Genomic DNA, 14,338 nt, shown 5'->3' on the forward strand with positions numbered 1-14,338 from the left:
CACTGAACTATGTACAATTATCTATTCAAAAACGGATTTTGACTTAGGAAAAATCTATTTTAGGGTGAGATGTCGGCCATGTCGTCCTGATGGAAGTTCCCTCCGGCAGCTTCCTACTCTATAATATTTCTGCGACTGATATTATAAGAGAATTACCGTCAGGTATCACGGGGTTCTAACCTTTGGACTGCAACTGCACAGATTGCCTTACGACACTCCTGCAAGAAGCCACTGCTATTGCAGAGAACATCCCAGCTACACAGTTACAAAAAGCCGCTGCCAAAGTTTCGGCTCTCACATATGGACAACGAACTCTCCTATGCCTCTGTTGCTGCCATGGCTGCTAAGCCAGGCATGCAACTCACTGCAGGACCCAACAGGAAAGGTGATCTTATCATCTACCCCAAGGACGTTGAGACAGCCAGAGTCCTCCAGGAAGACCCAACTTTAACACTGTTGGATCCTGCTTGTATCAGGAAGAAAGCTGTCACCACCAGGTATCCTGTGACGATGTCTATCACCATTGCAACATCGTGCAACAACATTGACTGTGCTGTTTGCTGCACGAGCAAAGACAACGTTCCAGTTCGAGGCCTCATTGCCACCTTCATCGGTCCAGTTCCCTCCAAACTGGACTAAGGAGTCTGGGGAGCTTTCCCCATTGAAGAATATACTCCTGAGCCCCTTCTATGTTATAGATGCCAACGTTTTGGCCATCGCAAGGAAGAATGCAGAGGCCCCATCATCCGTAATGTAAATTATCTCTATTTTCTTTTCTCTTTAACTCCTGGTCCTCATGATTGGTCAAGTCGCCCAGTGCTAGCTTTTGTCTTCATTGGGTGACTTTGATAAACGAACATCTGATAACTTTTAGATTGAATTCTCAACATTCAAACTTCCTTTTATTTGACTGTTTCTGTTGGTAATATAATCACCTTAGTACGGGACAGATATACCCGAGATAGTGAAGAAAATAAATGAATTTACAGCAAAAGACTTTTTTCTTTTGTTTTGAAGGTGAAGATTTTTATCATGATTTCCTCATGATACATTCCTGTTCCCATCCATCGCTTTCAGCAAAGATTCTCTTGATTAACGTGAATTCCTGTTCAGTATTTCACTGGGATCCCTAAAATAGTTCTTGAGAGTGAGATGACTCCAGTAAGGAAAAAAATAATTAGCCAATTTGGAGTTTTATAAATCTCTGCACAGATAATGAAGTTGTTTTTCTAGCCTTAAGGTTTTGTGAACTTCATCCCCAAAATTATTGCCCTTCAGTATCTATATAGCGCTCCTATCCCCCCTCGATTAATTCTGTTTTTAGGGAGACATTCCTGGAATAATAATGAGTCAACTCAGATTCAATCTAAATATAAATTCTCTTCAGTAGAATTATCTTATTGTAGGCTTTTGTGGTTTTCTTTATTTCCTGAATGACGAGACGTGAAGGTTAAGGCAACTAGCTTAAGGGAATATATTGTAAAAGTGTACAAATAAATGAATTACTGTATAAAAGATACAGGAAAACCCTGGATGAACGATGAAACATGGAAAGGAATAAAGGAAATGAAGGAACTAAACAGAAAGAAAAGAGATAAGAACTTATAAAAGATTTTTTTTATGTAACCGCAAAAAAATCTCAAAAAACAGGTGTTATGCCACTTCCTACTAAACATACAGGAGATCAGGGAGGGAAGGAACCTCCTACAAAGTGGAATCCTTTAGCTGAAGCACTTTTTGTGGCCGCAAAGATAATTTTACCAAAGATTTTGAAAGGGATTCAAACATCTAATTTGTGTGTTGATCATCCTTCCTATTTATAGTATTCTTAAACATCCTAGGAGATTTTAAACCACTAAGAATCTGCGCTACAGGAAGATGGTTCCTGGATCTTAAGGGTCAATTCTAACAAACGGTTACATGGAGTCTTTCAAAGCTGATGGCTTCATGAAAAAGCTGAGAATCTTTTCTTCGACATAATTAGGTGGGTTTGATGAGAACAAGATGCAATATGCGACTTGCAAGAAAGAATATGTGGCGACCGCAATTAGTGCGAGACCCTGAGATGGCTTTGGCGACTGGGTGGAGTGCCACTAACTGTTTGGCGACTGGGTGGAGGGCCACTAACTGTTTGGCGACTGGGTGGAGGGCCACTAACTGTTTGGCGACTGGGTGGAGGGCCACTAACTGTTTGGCGACTGGGGTGGAGGGCCACTAACTGTTTGGCGACTGGGTGGAGGGCCACTAACTGTTTGGCGACTGGGGTGGAGGGCCACTAACTGTTTGGCGACTGGGTGGAGGGCCACTAACTGTTTGGCGACTGGGGTGGAGGGCCACTAACTGTTTGGCGACTGGGTGGAGGGCCACTAACTGTTTGGCGACTGGGGTGGAGGGCCACTAACTGTTTGGCGACTGGGTGGAGGGCCACTAACTGTTTGGCGACTGGGTGGAGGGCCACTAACTGTTTGGCGACTGGGTGGAGGGCCACTAACTGTTTGGCGACTGGGTGGAGGGCCACTAACTGTTTGGCGACTGGGGTGGAGGGCCACTAACTGTTTGGCGACTGGGTGGAGGGCCACTAACTGTTTGGCGACTGGGTGGAGGGCCACTAACTGTTTGATGTTCAGGACGTTTTCAGAGCAGCTGTGGATACATGTAGTGAACAGTTGCAGTCATCAATAGTATAGTACACACACAGGAAATTCTTGCGACACCAATTGAAAATAACGAGCGGAAGAGAAATAAGATGGAATAGTGTGCCCGAGTGTTATCGTCAAACAAGAGATCTCTAACTAGAGCGAGTATTTTCTCAAGTAAAATTTCTTTAAAAATATATATATAAGAAAAGGATGAACATATTGTGTAAAGGGTATAGTGTTAACGAAATTAAAGTCCTTCACAGGCACCATATTATGAGTAGAAACAATTTATGGGAATGAATAAACAACATCAGAATTTTAAGATTCACAAGGAGAGAAGTAGCTCAAAATATTATATAATTTGTTTTTCATAATTAGATAGACCTGATAGATATCAAGAGGTGTCTGGTTTCAGTTCCAGCTGAATAGATACTCACCAGAACATCAGCCGGGCAAGCGCAACAAACCACTGCAGTTCCCTACCATAGCAGTGGCCTCCCCAGTAAACAGCTTAAACTCATCGACCAGGGTTGGGATCGATCTGTCGCCATGCGAAAGATGGGCAAACTCTTTAATATTTTCTCTTTATTCTCTTGAGAAACCAAAATTTGATTATGGTACATTTTCGGCAATGGTAGTTTTAAAACAACTTTTAAAATACTAATAACTGAAAATTTGCAATACTCGGAAAATGGTAGGAATTCAAAATTAATGATTGCAAAAACTGCTGTAATCATAATTTATATAATCAATACCAATTAAAAATAAAAAAAACAGAAATATTCAAAACCAAAACTAAGGGAAATGGAACGGTATAATTAGTGGTACATATTGAACGTATGTAAAATTTAATTAAACTACATACAGTAGACAGTATTTCTTATATGATTTTTTTTCTATATTAAATATTTATGTAATACTGCCATGAGGAGTTTATGAAAGTAAGTGTTCCATATTCTGCATAAAAATCACAAGTAAACGAATTCATAATTTCACTACCTCAGTATTTGACAGTAGGCTGTTCCCTTTACCTCCTTGCAAGCTCTCATCGATAGCGAGTCTTATTAATTCCATAATTTTAGTAGATTCTGGTATTCAAAGAAAGTTTATAATATGTTTTTCGTATGCATTGTGTAATTTATCACAATAAGATTTTGGAATATGGGAAAAGTTGCAAGATTATGGAGCGTTCATCCGAAAATAAGCTCCTGTCGTTGACTTCGGCCTGTAATAATAAATACTTTCTATCTTTTCATTAACATTATTTATTGACAAAACATCTGAGGGAGAAAATTAGGTTAGTAAATAAGTTTTGATTAAAGTAATGTCTTTATGGTATAAACAATACAAATAAATTGTCTTTGCAAAATGAACAGTACAATTTGATCCGACGCCCAGTTTAAAAACTTTGTAGGTGAGGCATCTACTGTCATGAACCACTGCAGGGAAGTTTATTGAGATAAATTAATATGAAGACGTGTATAATAAGTTGCAGGAATTAACCTGTACTCCTCAAAAAGAGAAAAAACACTAGCATTAATAATTATGATGTTGTTGTTGTTGGGGTATTAAAGCCAACACTTGTTGTTGGCACGGGCCTTTCCCTTGGTTGGCCCGTAGGTGATCTGTAAAATTTTTTAAGGTAGTTGCATTAATGGAAATTTGAAATGTTTTTAGTAGTAGAAAAAGCTGTGGATAGGGTAAGGATGTTGGTGGTAGTGGTAGAGGGCCATCATTTCTCAGATAGTAGTAGTTTGAAAAGTGGGGGTGTAAGGCTTTTGAAGATTAGAGAAAAATTGTGCAGGTGGGGTTGTCCAACCTTTTACTCCCTAGGGTCCCTGCAGAGAGATTTTAAGTGGTAGATTAGTTGAGAATTGAAAGGGGGGTGATGTGAATAGAGCCTTACAATGAGGGGATGAGATGGTGCATGGAATGAGGAGGTCTTACCTTGGTGGAGGTAGTGTTGAAAGCAACTGTGCATGTGTGTCTATGCTTTCGACAATTGCTTTTGCCAGTGTGGCTGCCTCTTTCATGGCATGTGGTGTGTTGGTGTCTACAAGTAGATCACCTCGTAGCTGTGCTGTTTCTCTGCATTCTAGTAGATAGTGCAGGAGAGCTTGTTGTGGTATGACATCACAGTGTTCACACCTTGTCTGGATGTCATCTAGGAGTTCCCAGTTTGCTTTGTAACCCAGCCGGAGTCTGTGTATGCATACTGCCAGTTTTCTTGGGGTGTATCTGTCTATGGGAGGGGGTTCTAGTTCCGATGCCCATTTGTACCATGTTGCAGAGGGAGAGCCATTCTCTATCCTCATATGTAGTTCCTTGATTAGGTTGTCCTTGAGCTGTGTCTTTATTTTGCTTTTGATTTGTTGCAGTGCAGGCTGTATGTGCACCTGTACATTGTGAATGTGTTTGGTGCTTTTGGCTAGCTCATCAGCCTTTTCATTCCCTGGTATCCCGAAGTGACTGGGGATCCAGTTTATAGTTACTAGTCTGTTTCTTTCATTATGTTGATGTAAGAGGATTTTAATGTCCGCTATCAGGGATTTGTTTTCTTTGTTTTTGTCCTGCTGTAGGGCCTGCACTGAGGATCGTGAATCAGTATGGATGACTACTGGTCCTTCCTCATTTTCAATAGAGTATTTTAATGCTTGCTGTATTGCGACAAGCTCTGTTTGCAGGGTGGAGACATTATTGGATGTTCTCCAGCAAGCTGTGAACTTGCAGGAGTGAACTGCCGCTCCTGCTGTTTGGGTTCCAGGATCTACTGTACCATCAGTATAGTAGATCTGTGCCCCTGTTGTTTCTACAGAGGTTATAGCTGCTTCTGCTGCGTTTCTGAGTTCTTCTATTGTGCAGTTTTCTTTTGCCCTTGGGAGTTTGGTGTAGTTGAATTTAGCAACTTGTTTTTTCCATGGTGGAATGTGTATTGTACTTTGTGCTGTGTCAGGTTTTAGTTGTAGGATTGTTTCTGTAAGGCCAAGTCTTTTGATGTTATCGCTATGGTCTTTGCCATAAGAATCTGGGGTTTGTACTTCAGGATGTTTGGATAGTTCCTCTCTTACTCGTCTTTTGGTGATTGAGTCTCTGTCTGACAGGAACATCTTTGCAACTATGCTTGCATTTCTTAGTGCAATTCTGTCTTCGAGGGTTGGTAGTCCGGTTTCCAACCTTAGGTTGCAAAGTCTTGTCCACATTGGGGCTCCCAACATGAGCCTCATGGCATTGTTTTGAATCACTTCAATTGTGCTTTTTTGTAGATCTGTTAGTCCCAGGAGTGTTGGGGCAGCATAGTCTACTAGTGATCTGGAACAGGCTAGATAATATTTCTTTTGGACGTGTTCATTTGCTCCATCCTTGAGCCTGCACATATATCTCATAGCTGCATTTCTGGCATTTGTTCTTTCCTTGAGATATTTTATCTCTTGCTTGAAAGTGAGCTGTTTGTCTATTATTACCCCGAGGTATGTGTATCGGTCCACCCATTCTAGGGGTTCCATTCCTATTGTGAGTGGTTGTACGGGGTTTGGGGCTTTGATTGTCATTGCTTTTGTTTTGGCAATGTTAATTTTTAGTCCAAGCTCATTGGATTTGTGGCTGATGGCATTGAGTGCTCTTTGCATTTTTATTGTCCTGACTGGCCCTCGAGCTATTACACATACATCATCTGCATAGATAAATATATTAACTCCTTCAGGTAGCTGAAATGAGGCTATATTTTCCATGAGGATGTTGAAAAGGAGGGGGCTTAGAATTCCTCCTTGTGGCGTACCATTTTCCAATTCATGATATGTGGATATCACTCCTTGAAATTTGACTCTGGCTTGCCTTCCTAGCATGTAGTTTTTAGTCCATGCTAGTAGGTGTCCTTTGACTCCTTTTTTAGCTACTGATTGCAGCACTGCAACTGGGCTTGCAAGCTCGAAGGCTTTTTCAAAGTCTATGAAGACTATTGTTGCCTTGTTCTGATTTATGCAGCTTAATACATCTGTGATGCATTCAGAGGTTCCAATTCCCTCCTGATATGCATATAGCTGCTTGTTTAGGGGGCCAATTTTGTACTTTAATCTGTTTAAGACCATTTTTTCTCCTGTTTTTTCTATACAGGATACCAAGGCTATTGGCCTAGGATTTGTTGGATCCTTTGGCTTGGGGATTGGCTGCGTATCTTGTTGTCTCCAGGTTTGAGGCCTTATGTGCTCTAGGTGTGTTTTGTTTAGTAATCTTAGGAATGCAGTTTCTCCTGCTGGACCCATGTGTTTGATCATTGTGTAGGTGATTTTGTCAGCTCCAGGTGCAGTGTCTTTCCCTGTCTTTTGTACTGCTCTTAGCTCCTCAACTGTGTATGGGGTGTCTGTGTCATCCTGCTGAAGGCAGGCTGTGTTGATCTCTTCCCATCTCGATGGCGCCAGTTGCTCTTGTTGCATTCTGGTTTCGGGGGAGAGATTGATTGACAGTGTTCTGTTTGCAAAGGATGTTGCAATTCTTTCAGCCTCCTCATGTGGGTGTGGGTGTGTGGCAATTGGTGTCTTTCTCTTTTTTCCGGCTACTCTGCCTAGCCATTTCCAAAGCTGAGTTAGATTGGTGTATCCTGACAGGCTTGAACACCATTCCATCCATTTTTCAATTCTGATTTCATGGATTCTTTCGTTTGTTTCAGTTCTGACTGTTTGTAGTAGCTCTCTGTTTTCTACTGTGGATCTTCTTCTGTATATTTTTGTGACTCTGTTTAGTCTGGTTTTTAGTCTTCTGACTTCTGGGCAGTAGTACCAGGAGTCTTTGTAAGTGTAACTACCTTGTGTTGTTTTTAGTGGCATAGCTCTGTTGGCTGCATTGTGAAAGGCCTCTACTAGGTCTTTTTCTAGTTGATCTATGTCCTCTGGAGGAACATAGCTGATTGCCCATTCCTCTATGGTTGTTTGAAAGCAGACCCAGTCTGCTAGGTCCTGGTTCCATCTTGGTGGGGGTGGTGGGATTGGAGGTAGTTGTTGTAAGTCCAATTCTGTCACTGTGGCAAAGTGATCACTTATCAGGGTCGAGTGTACTTGCCACTTGGTTAGATGTCTAATGGCTGTTGTGGCAAAAGTCAGATCCAGTCTTCCACCTCTTATGTGTGTAGGTTGCCCTGTGTTTAGGAGGGAGACTCCCTCAAATTCATCCAGGGCGAAAGCTATGTGTTCCCCTGAGGGGTTTGTCCTTGATGGGGATGATAGTATGGGGTGATGTGCATTAAAATCCCCGCAGATAATTGTTGGTGTTCTTTCTGTGTGAGCAAAGAGTTGAGTTAGTTGTAACTCTCCTGTATCCTCCCTATGTAATTTTCTGTATATGTTGTATATGTCTATTTTTTGATTCAGTAATGTTATTGTTACTGCTAGTGTCTCTATGTTGGTGCCACAGGGAATAGGGTTGTGTAACCTTGTTGTTGGTATGCTAGTTTTAACTAATGTAGCTAGGCCTCTGTCTATGCCTATCTGTGGTGCGATGTAGGCATTGTAGCCTGGGAATTTTAGTTTCTTTCCTGCTGGAAGATTGGTTTCTTGTAGCAGGATGACATCTATATTCTCAGTTTTGCATACTGCAATTAGGGAGGAGATCTTTGATCTAACACCGGCTGAGTTCCAGTTCAGAACTCTTACTCCATGGTGTAGGTTGAAGAGTACTGTCTTGGGTCCCTAGGGGCAAAGGCAATTGCCTTGACCTCGGAGGATGAAGTGGATGAGGTGGATGGGGTGAGTGTGGATGATGGGATGATGGATGGGGTGAGTGGTATGATAAGTGCGGGGACTGAAGTAGAGGATGTGGAAGGTACGGGTGATTGAGGTGATGGAATGGTAGGTGTGGTTGGTGAGGAGTGAGAAGTGATCTCCTGGATAGCAAGAGAGGGGGATTGGGAGGACTTATTCCTGGAGAGCAAGTCTTTTAGGACTTGTTCAATGCTGGTTGCAATTGTCTCAGCATTGATTTTTCCAGTCACGGCCTTAGTGACTAGTTCGGTCAATTTATCGTTTAGGACCGTGGTCTTTATGAAGATGGTCCTGGAGGTAGATCTGGCTCTGGGTTTTGATACTGATCTGGTTCTTGTTCTGGAGTTGGAGTGCCTGCTCAGCTCCTCCTGGGTGTAGAATCTCCTCCTGGGTAGAGGTTTGGGGGCCGCTCTTCCTCTTGATGGGTCCCTTTTGTCTTTGGGGAGGGCAGCAATTACCATTGCTACCCTTTCAGGGCATCCCCAGGCCATTGCAGTATGCCCTTTCTTGCAATTTGAGCATTTTTTCACTGTGGGTATTCCACCAGCCTTCTTGTCAATGCACTCCTGCGTGGGGTGTTTAAGGCTGCAGACAGCACAGGTTGGGACCTTTGCTTGGCATTGGTCCTTGTGATGCCCATACTTCTGGCAGTTGTAACATCTGAGGGGATCTGGGTAATATTTGTTGACCCTGAAGCTGCCGAAGATGCCTAGATCGACTCTTCGTGGGTGTGGACCCTTAAATGTCACCAGTATGGCTTTGGTGAGGAAGCCTGCCTTGTTCTTCATCCGTTCTGCTGCAGTGATGTTGGGTAATTTAACTAGGTGGCTTTCCATCATGTCAGTTGGGTAGCCAACCACAACTGCTTTTTTTAGTTTTTCCTCTTCTTTAAGCTCTAATAGCTTAATGTCTGAGGTGCTTTGTAAGGTTATCAGGGCTCTTGTGTCCCTAGTGGATATGGTCCACTGTCCTTGCCTGTTTGGTGCAATCATTTGAATGTTTTTATGTTTGCTTTCAAAGGCAGCAATAGCCTTGAAGGCCTCTGATGGGTTAGCAGCTAAGACCCTGAAGAAATAGGTCTTATTTTCTCTAGCAGGCTGGTTGCTGCTTCCTGCGGTGAGGTTTCCTTGCTGGGTAGGTACATCATTCCCTGGTTGGCTCCTTCTAGGAAGTTTCTTTTTTCTCCTTACTTCCTGCCAAGGTAGGTTTCCTTCTCCATCAGAGTCGTTGTCAACGTTGGTCCTCTTCCGGTTTGTTTGGTCCTGGTCCTGTTCCATTCGTTTTCGTTCCTCGTTCATCAATTCCTGTTCGGCTTCCTTGTCAAGTTCAGTTAAAAGGGGTTGCAGGTCGGGGTCCATCTCCATTTCACCAGTTGCTAGAGCTTCTAGTACGATTTCATAAAGTTCATTCCAAGATAAGTCCTTTTTTTGAAGATATGTGAGTATATGATCAGAGATCATACAGAGAGACAGACAGTGTGCCTGGTGGGGTTGTCCAACCCTTTAAGCCCTAGGGCCCCAAACAAAGTTATAGTAGGAGTTATAAGAATGAAATACAGAATCTGAAAAATGAAACACAATTTCGTTAGTTATATGGGGGATATGCTAACTAACCTATTGCTAGAGCAGTGATGAAACTAACTCTTTGTAGCTAAGTACTAGCCTGCACAAATAGCTGTTGGGGAGCCTTCTTACTGCGTTCACGCACTAAGACGGCCCAGCAGTCTATTCCTGCAGGTAAGGAGGTTGGGGGTAATAAGCAAAACTCAGTGGAATCCTAAAAGTTTTTATTTGAGTTGATTCCTGACCCTATTTGAATACTGGCTTATTTCGCCAGTTACCAAGAATAATAACCTATTGTTTAGCAAACAACTTTTCTTATAGGCGCCAAGCCTAACAGCCCTATGCCACTTGCCACAGACAGCGAGAGTGGGAGTTTTTGACCCTTTAGCCCTGCTTCTACTGGAGTTTTAAGACCACAACGGCTACCAGATTTTCCACAGGAGGATCTATTAGTAAGTTAAAATTATGTAGGTAGAGGCAAAGCTCAGCCTATATTGTCAATTTAGTTTCCCTTATATGAGGGGGCTGATTACAGCCAATTCAGGGGCAAGGCCCTTGTCAGTACAACAAGAACTGCAACAAAAATCATCGAATAAACGGCGAAAATCGGCGACGATTTCGGCGAAAAACGTCGGCGGCGGTCTCTTCAGGAGGCTGAAAGTATCAGCCAAGTGAAGAGGGAGCAGGCAACAGTCGGCTACGGCGCCGCTGACATCTGCCGCCGTAACGGCGGCAGAAGATGTCGGCAGTCAGCAGGCAGGAGCAGAAGTGAAGGTCCTCTCTCAATGCATGTAAAAAACCTACGGGCCAACCAAGGAAAAGGCCCGTGCCAACAACAAGTGTTGGCTTTAATACCCCAACAACAACAACATGTAAAAAAAAAACAGTTCTCACTCGGATCCCACTGAGAGAGGACCTTCACTTCTGCTCCTGCCTGCTGACTGCCGACATCTTCGGCGGCAGAAGATGTCGGCAGTCAGCAGGCAGGAGCAGAAGTGAAGGTCCTCTCTCAGTGGGATCCGAGTGAGAACTGTTTTTTTTTTACATGTTGTTGTTGTTGGGGTATTAAAGCCAACACTTGTTGTTGGCACGGGCCTTTTCCTTGGTTGGCCCGTAGGTTTTTTACATGTCTTCTTCTTGGGGTATTAAAGCCAACACTTGTTGTTGGCACGGGCCTTTCCCTTGGTTGGCCCGTAGGAGGGGTTTTTTTTTTTTTTTACATGCATTCATTTTACAACCTATCACAATGAACTGCAGACTTAAAATCTGAAAGCAATATGTTTATGTTATATAAAGCTGATGAGACAATAAATACTTAAATTATTAATACTATTCTTTTGACAAATTATTTTTAAATGAATATCTATTTTTTTATAACTGGAAATGTTTTTATTCGAATTAATTGGTTGGTTTAGTACGAGACACCACACCACTCCGCAACTTGGAGCACTTGCTGGCACTGAACTATGTACAATTTTCTATTCAAAAAGGGATTTTGACTTAGGAAAAATCTATTTTAGGGTGAGATGTCGGCCATGTCGTCCTGATGGAAGTTCCCTTCGGCAGCTTCCTACTGTATAATATTTCTGCCATTGATATTACAAGAGAATTACCATCAGGTATCACGGGGTTCTAACCCCTGGAACAACTAGCCGAAGATATTGTGTATAATCAGGGTACTAATAAAGGCATTTACACAAATAGCCTTCAGTTATGACAAAACAATTCAATGCAAAATGCTATTGAAGTTTATAATAGCACACCGCTAGCGATCAAAAAGTCGTCTAGGCCAGCAGCGACTTCTAGGCAAAAAATAAAACTAAAGTAGGCCTAACTTTATAGGCTTTCTAAAAATCCTCAACTATTCTGGCAAGTTCAGTAGACCATTAGAAGCTAGACTGTTACTGTATTGCGAGAACAGTTACTGTATAGTAGAAGTATATTAGAAAGAGTAACACCTAGTATTTTTATTTCATTGTGAGAACAGCAATTCTACATTCTCTCTGAGCAAAGTTAGAAGTATATTAAAAAAAGATAAAAAAAACTGAACAAGAAAAATTACAGAAATACAAACTTAAGCCCAAACCGACCGAAGATATCGGAGGTCTCTCGTTCCTAACCTAACCTAACCTAGGCGTCATGCATAGACCTAGTCACCCAGTGCTGATTATGACCAATTACGATGCTAAAACATTCGCAGTGGTCACAATTATGACCTTAGTCTGCACTTTTTGGATCGACGTTAGACTACGTGCCATCATACGATGTCTTTTCAAAGACAAAATATGATACTTTATTCTCGCGTAAGATCACTAACTTAAACTTAATTTCATGTGAAGTTACATACTAGAACTTTTTTTTCTTGCAATGTCTGATACGTATACTTTATTTTCTTGTAAGGTCAGATACTCAAAGTACTTTCTTGTGAGGTCAGATACTTAACCTTTATTTTCTTGTGATGTCAGAAACTTAAAACCTTATTTTCTTAGTGATGTCAGAAACTTAAAACCTTATTTTCTTGTGAGGTCAGATACTTAAAACTTTATTTTCTTGCGAGGTCAGATACTTATAATTCATCTTCTCATGAGGTCAGATACTTGAATTACTTTCTTGAGAGGTGAGATGATGATGAAGACCTTGATGTCCCCATGAATGAATTCAGTGTGTTTGAAGTCAAAGGTACCCTAAAAAAAACTTGAGAGATGGAAAGCCCCTGGATACGATGAAATAACTGCCAAGATGATACAGGCCGAAAACGAAGTGACTCCCAGGCTACTTACAAGATTATTTAGTAGAATGTGGCATGAAGAGGCAAAACATGATGAATACACACTCAAGTCAGTTGTTATGAAAATATATAGTTTGCTTTTTCTTAAGAGACTGGAGAGAAAGATTGATGAAAAGCTGAGAGATGAACAAGCAGGATCTAGAAAAGGTAGAAGTTGTACTGTCCAAATTTTCATGTTGTACAGCAATGCGTAGAATATAGAGATTCCCTTTTGATGGTATTTGTGGACTATGAAAAGCCTTTGATAGTGTGCACCGGTCAATTTTGTGGAGAGTCCTGCATTATTATGGAATTCCTCTTAAATATGTAAATTTGATTAAGTCTGTTAATGAACATAGCAATTGCAAAGTTAATGGTAATGGAGTCTTATCAAGTGAGTTTCCTGTGAACAGCGGAGTACTCCAAGGGAATGTGTTGTCACCCATGTTGTTCATCCTCCTCACGGACTTTGTAATGTGTAGAGCAGTCAGAGATGGTGGAGAAGAATTGGACTGGATTGGGGATAGGAATTTAGAAGACTTAGAGTATGCTGATGATGCTGCTGTCCATCCTAACAGAAAACAACAGGAGTAGCAATGCCTGCTTACCAGAATGCATGAAATATCACACGAGGTGAGGCTCAAGATAAATAAAAGAAACACAGAGATGATGAGAACAGAGTATGCAATGGAAGATGAAATATTATTGGAAGGAGAAAGGATTAATGAGCTAGAATCATTCAAGTATTTAGGAACAATGATCTCCAATAAAGGCTCTATAGAATTAGAGTTTCATGGAAGGTTTAATAAATGGAACCAGACAATGGCTAGGTTAAATACAATTTGGAAATAGAATCGACTAAAGTTATATTTAAAAATCAGGCTATATATCAGTTTAGTGACATTGGTGTTAGTGTATGGACATGAATCGTGGTAGGACAATAAAATAATATCCAACAGATTTTGTAGATTTGAGAACAAAACCCTCAGAAGACTATTGGGAGTGAAATGGGAGGACACGATTAGAAATGAAACTATAAGAGAGATTAATTGAGTGCCATATGTGGATGAAATCATGGTGAGGGGTAGATGGAGATTGTTTGGACATGCTCTTCGTACTCCCCAAGAAAGATGAGTTCATCAAACTTTCAACTGGGCTCCACAAGGCACTAGAAGAGTTGAAGATTATGAAACGTGACCTGGGAGACGATGAATGGAGAAGCATTGAATTAAAAGCTTAAAATAGAGACGAATGGCGAATTCTAACCGAGGGCCTTTGCGTCATTAGGCGGAGGAGGGGATGATGATGAGGATGATGATAAGGATGATGAAGATTTCTATGCATCTCTATTCTATTTGATACAATATAACAGAATGACAGATACCTGTATAATGCCTAAATATCCACCGCAGATCTCAGAATATTCCCTGATACTCTTCTCATATGGCTTCAGGATGCTTCTGAAATTGGCATGTATAGACTCGCTCCGATAGCCTAGCGCCCTCTCATATTCATCTGTGCCCACTAGGTGCCCACCCACTGAAAAACTTCTAGCTACGCCGCTGTTTGACTGGCCAGACAGTATTACATTGGATCCTTTTCTCTGGTTGGCACAATATC

Source organism: Palaemon carinicauda, chromosome 43, assembly GCF_036898095.1.
Source record: "Palaemon carinicauda isolate YSFRI2023 chromosome 43, ASM3689809v2, whole genome shotgun sequence".
NCBI lineage: Eukaryota > Metazoa > Arthropoda > Malacostraca > Decapoda > Palaemonidae > Palaemon > Palaemon carinicauda.